This window comes from Gossypium hirsutum, chromosome A02 (assembly GCF_007990345.1).
Source record: "Gossypium hirsutum isolate 1008001.06 chromosome A02, Gossypium_hirsutum_v2.1, whole genome shotgun sequence".
Classification (NCBI taxonomy): domain Eukaryota; kingdom Viridiplantae; phylum Streptophyta; class Magnoliopsida; order Malvales; family Malvaceae; genus Gossypium; species Gossypium hirsutum.
In genome coordinates this window covers 42,844,960-42,850,740 of record NC_053425.1, presented here as the reverse complement: position 1 = coordinate 42,850,740, position 5,781 = coordinate 42,844,960, and positions in this window count along the sequence as shown.

The following is a 5,781-nucleotide window of genomic DNA, read 5'->3' as shown; positions in this document are numbered from 1 at the left end:
TTGCCATGCATGGTTGGTAATATGTTATGTGTTGTTGTAAGAATGCTATGCTTGTGTCTTGATTGTGAATATACAATTACTCAAATATGCCATGTCAATTGCTATGAAAATGTATAAGTGTATGTAGGTAATTAAGGGTGACAATTGGCTTGGAAAATAGCCTTGAAAATGACCACACGGCCCAATCCACACGGGCGTGTGACTCTCCGAAGCAAGAAAATTAGTTAAGTTGCCCAAAGATATTCAAAGTTTTTGGTTTAGTCCTGAACCACCCCAATGTATGTTATAGGTTTCGAAGACCTATATAAGGGACGATATGCATGTGTTCGAGATGTTTTAATTTTTTTTGAAATTTTGTGGCCCAGTTTTGCATGTTGTGAATGTTAAAATCCGGTAACGCCTCGAACCCCGTCTCGATGTTGGATACGAGTGAGGGGTGTTACACGAGCAAAGGACACGGACGTGTCCATGCCGTGTGAGTCACACGGAGTGGCAACACGGGCGTGTGGTATTGTTCATTAAAGAAAATTTTGGAAATATTATAGAAAATTTTATAAGCTTCTGTTTATGTCCCGATTTATTTCTAATATCTTCAATGGGCCTGAATGTCCTCTAAAGAGTCAATAAGATAAATTACCGAACTACATAATGATTAATTTTATATGATTAGTGTTATAAACTGTAGTGACCGGTAATGCTCCGTAATCCTATTCCGATGTCGAAAAAGGATTAGGGGGTGTTACATTTAGTGGTATCAGAGCTATTCAAGTTTAGCCAATTCTAGGATCAAATTGAGTAGAGAAATGAGTCTAAAGGTACATGCCATTATTGAGTTAAATTTGAGTCGGGACTGGATGTTGATATATATATATACTGAATTATTGTTATTTTTGTTTTAAAGTTAAAGATGTTTGGTGAAAATATTGAAGAAAATGATCAAGAAATGTATGGTGAAGAGGATGAACCATATGATATGAATGAATCAGAATCTACAACACCTAGTGTAAACCCAGTAGGTAATCAACTACCAAATGTTAAAAGGAGTGATACTAGAGAAAGAGATAATACAGAAATACTCTGAGTGATAGCTGATGCTCTTCAAAGAGTAATAGGAACTATACCTATTATAACTCCTACCCCTCCAACTGGACGAGCTCCGATTAAAAAGTTGCAGAAGTATGATGCTACTGAATTTCTGGGATCGAAGGGAGTTGACCTGTCTGTAGCTGAAAACTGGATAGAAACTACAAAGAGAATCATGAAGCAACTTGAATGTACCCCACAAGAAAGTTTATTATGTGTCGTTTCTTTATTACAAGGAGAAGCATATGTATGGTGGGAATCGGTAACTCAACATTTACCGGAGGAACAAATAAGTTGGGAATTCTTTCTACAAGAGTTTCAAAAGAAATATTTGGGAGAATTATATATGGAAGACAGAAAACAGGAGTTCTTGATGCTGAAACAAGGTGCGATATCCGTAGTAGATTATGAATGAGAATTTATGAGATTGAGTAGATATGCAACTGAATTTGTACCGACTGAAGCTGACAGATGCAAATGGTTTTTACGAGGACTGTGTGATGAATTATGATTACAGTTGGTGTCTCTACAGATTACTGTATTTACGGATTTAGTTGAGAGAACCAAAATGGTTGAACAAATGTTGGGGTTAGACAAAAAGCCTAAAATTTCTCGTTCATTTGGGAAGAGTATCGGAACTACAAGTTCTAATCCACAACCTAAGAGATCAAAGGAATTTCGAAGCAGTGGAAGATTTGGTTCTAGATCAGATAGAAGTGACAGAAATGGTGGTAGACAGATGACAGTTTCCACTAGTAATGTCAGAGGGCCATCTAGAAATACTGAAATTCCGGAATGTCAACATTGTGGGAATAAACATCGAGGTGAGTGCTGGAGATTAATTGGAGGTTGTTTTCGATATGGATCCACTGATCATTTTGTAAAAGACTGTCCAAAAATTGATAAAGCAGCACCAACGGTATCACAGAGATATGAATCTACTTCTAGAGGTCGAGGGTCAGGAAGAGGTGGTTCAGTCAGTAGAGGATATGCTAAAAGAATAAGTGGAGTTGCCACTCAACAATCGGAAGCTAGAGCTCCAGCCCGAGCATATGTTGTAAGAACTCGAAAAGAAGGAGATGCACATGATGTGGTGATAGGTATATTTTTATTATATTCAGAACCCGTTTATGCTTTAATAGATCCGGGACCGTCACATTCTTATGTTAATACGAAACTAGTTGAGACAGGAAAATTAAAACCTGAACTGTCTAGAGTAACAGTGGAAGTATCTAGTCCTCTGGGGAAAACAATGCTAGTGAATCGAATATGTCAAAGAAGTCCATTAATGATTCAAGATAGAACTTTTCCTGTTGATTTATTAATTATGTCATTTGGCGACTTTGACATTATACTGGGTATGGACTGGCTATCAGAACATGGAGTAATTTTGGACCATTATAAAACGAAGTTTACTATTCAGAATGAAAACAGAGATTAGATAGAAGTAAATGGTATTCGAACCAGTAATCAGTTCGTATTATCTCAGTAATCAAAGCTAGTAAGCTTCTTTATCATGGTTGTGCTACTTTCTTAGCATATGTTATAAATTTGGATTCGGTGGAGAATAAATGTAGTAATATCCAAACTGTATGTGAATTTTCTGACGTATTCCCTGAAGAATTACCTGGATTACCTCCTGATCGGGAAGTTGAATTTGTGATTGAAGTATACACGGGCAGAGTTCCAGTGTCGATACCTCCATATCGTATGTCACCAACTGAGTTAAAGGATTTGAAGGTACAACTGTAAGATTTATTGGATTGAGGTTTTATACGACCTAGTACATCACCGTGAGGAGCTCCAGTATTATTTGTTAAAAAAAAGATGGTTCGATGCGGTTATGTATTGACTACCGATAGTTGAACAAGGTGACCATCAAGAATAAGTACCCGTTACCTCGCATTGATGATTTATTTAATCAATTAAAATGAGCTTCTGTGTTTTCGAAGATTGATTTAAGATCGAGCTATTATCAATTAAAGGTGAAAGAAAGTGATGTACCAAAGATAGTATTTCAAACACAGTATGGGCATTATGAATTCTTGGTGATGCCATTTGGGTTAATAATGCTCCGGCTGCTTTTATGGACCTTATGAATTGGATTTTTCAGCTATACTTGGATCAATTTGCAGTAGTTTTTATTGATGACATTTTAGTATATTCAAAGTCTGAATTTGAACATGATCAGCATCTTCGAATTGTTTTACAAACATTACGAGAGAAACAATTGTATGGGAAATTGAGCAAATAAGAACTTTGGCTGTCAGAAGTAGTATTTTTTAGTCATGTGGTATCAGCAGATGGAATTAGAGTGGACCCAAAGAAAATTGAAGCAATTGTACAGTGGAAAACTCCTAAAAATGTGTCAAAGGTACATAGTTTCCTTGGATTAGCTGGGTACTATCGAAGGTTCGTAAATGGATTTTCAAAAATAGCTTTACCGATGATGAAATTATTGCAAAAGAATATTCTATTTGTTTAGAATGAGTAGTGTCAGAAAAGTTTTAAAACATTGAAGCAGATGTTAACAGAAGCACCAGTGTTGACTTTATCGGAGTCGGGAAAAGATTTTATGGTGTATAATGATGCTTTTTTAAATGGTCTCAGATGTGTACTAATGTAAAGTGGGAAAGTGATAGCTTATGCTTCACGACAATTAAAACCATATGAACGTAACTATCCAACTCATGATTTGGAACTAGCAGCTGTGATTTTTGCTCTGAAGATCTGGAGACATTATTTGTACGGTGAGAAATGCTACATCTACACTGATCATAAAAGTCTCAAGTATCTTCTGTCACAGAAAAAGTTGAATTTGAAACAGCGTCGGTGGATAGAACTTCTAAAAGATTATGATTGTGTTATTGACTATCATCCGGGTAAAGCTAACGTGGTAGTTGATGCATTGAGTAGAAAAGCTATAATCGAATTGCAAACGATGTTTGCACAACTCAGTATTAGTGATGATGGAGGCTTATTGGCTGAACTAAGAATTAAACCACTAATGTTCGAACAAATCAAGTCAACTCAGTTAGAAGATAACAAGCTAATGAAGAGAAAAGAAATGGTTCAAAGTGGTGTAGGAGAGAATTTCAGCATTAATGAATATGATTGTTTGAGATTTCGTAATCGGGTTTGTGTTCAGAATGTTTTAGAATTGAAAGAGTTAATACTCCGAGAAGCACATGATGGTCCATTCGCATTACATCCTAGGAGAACAAAAATGTACCGAGATTTACGGGAATTGTATTGGTGGCCAGGTATGAAAAGGGATATAGTGGAATTTGTGGCTAAATGTTTGACATGTCAACGAATTAAAGCCGAGCATCAGGTTCCAACTGGTTTACTTCAGTCTATTAACATTCCTGAATGGACATGAGACTGAATCACAATGGATTTTGTAACAGGGTTACCATTGTCATCAAGTAAGAAAATGCTATTTGGGTGATTGTTGATCAGCTTACAAAGTCAGCTCATTTTGTAGCAGTCAGAACGGGTTGGTCACTCTAGAAACTTGCAAAAATTTACATCCGGGAAATTGTGAGACTGCATGGTATTCCTATATTGATAATTTCAGACCAAGATCCACGGTTTACATCGAGGTTTTGGAAACAATTACATGAGTCTCTTAGTACTCGACTTCATTTTAGTACAGCTTTTCATCCACAGACCGATGGACAGTCAGAAAGAGTTATCCAGATTTTAGAAGATATGCTCCGAGCTTGTATTATTGATTTTGAATCAGGTTGCAAACGTTATCTACCGTTAGCTGAATTTGTATATAATAATAGTTTCTAATAAAGTATTCAAATGGCTCCATATGAAGCTCTATATGGTCGGAGATGTCGGTCACTAGTGTGTTGGACAGAATTGAATAAGAAGAAAGTGATTGGACCCGAGTTGATTCGAGAAACAGAAAGTACTGTTAAGAAAATTCGAGAAAGGTTGAAGGCAGCTTTTGATAGACAGAAGTCGTATGCAGATTTGAAACGTCGGGACATTGAATATTCAGTCGGGGACAAAGTATTCCTTAAAGTCTCTCCTTGGAAGAAGATTTTAAGATTTGGTCGGAAAGGTAAATTGAGTCCACGATATATGTAACACCCCTCACCCATATCCCACGCTGGGATAGGGTTCGAGGCATTACCGGGGCTTTACAAATTTTCACTCAAATTTAAAACCTTTCAATCATGAATATCTCGTCCCTTATATAGGCCTTTGAGGCCTAATACATACCTAGAGGTAGTGCGGGACAAATTCGGGCACATTTGATAAACCTTAAGCTCCTCAGAAAATTTCCCTTATCTTAAAGTGTCACACGCCCATGTAGATGGGTCGTGTGTAATCATACGCTCGTGTGGTTTAGGGCACGCCCATGCCCTTTAGCCGTGGGCAACACTGACTTATCAACACGGCCATAGCACACACCCGTGTTGCCTGCTCGTGGATGACATTGTCTTTTTAACACGGTCATGGCGCACGCCGGTGTGGCATACCCGTGCACAACTTTGAGCTAAAATTTTAAGTGCAGGGGACACACGGCCGTAGCACACACCCATAGGAGGGAGCGTGTGTCACACACGGCCTCGACACATCCTCGTGTGTCTAACCATGTGGACTCTAATAGACTATTTTCCAAGCCTTTAGTCACCCATTTCTACTACTTGTACTTAATGGTTGCTAAATTCAAAGTAA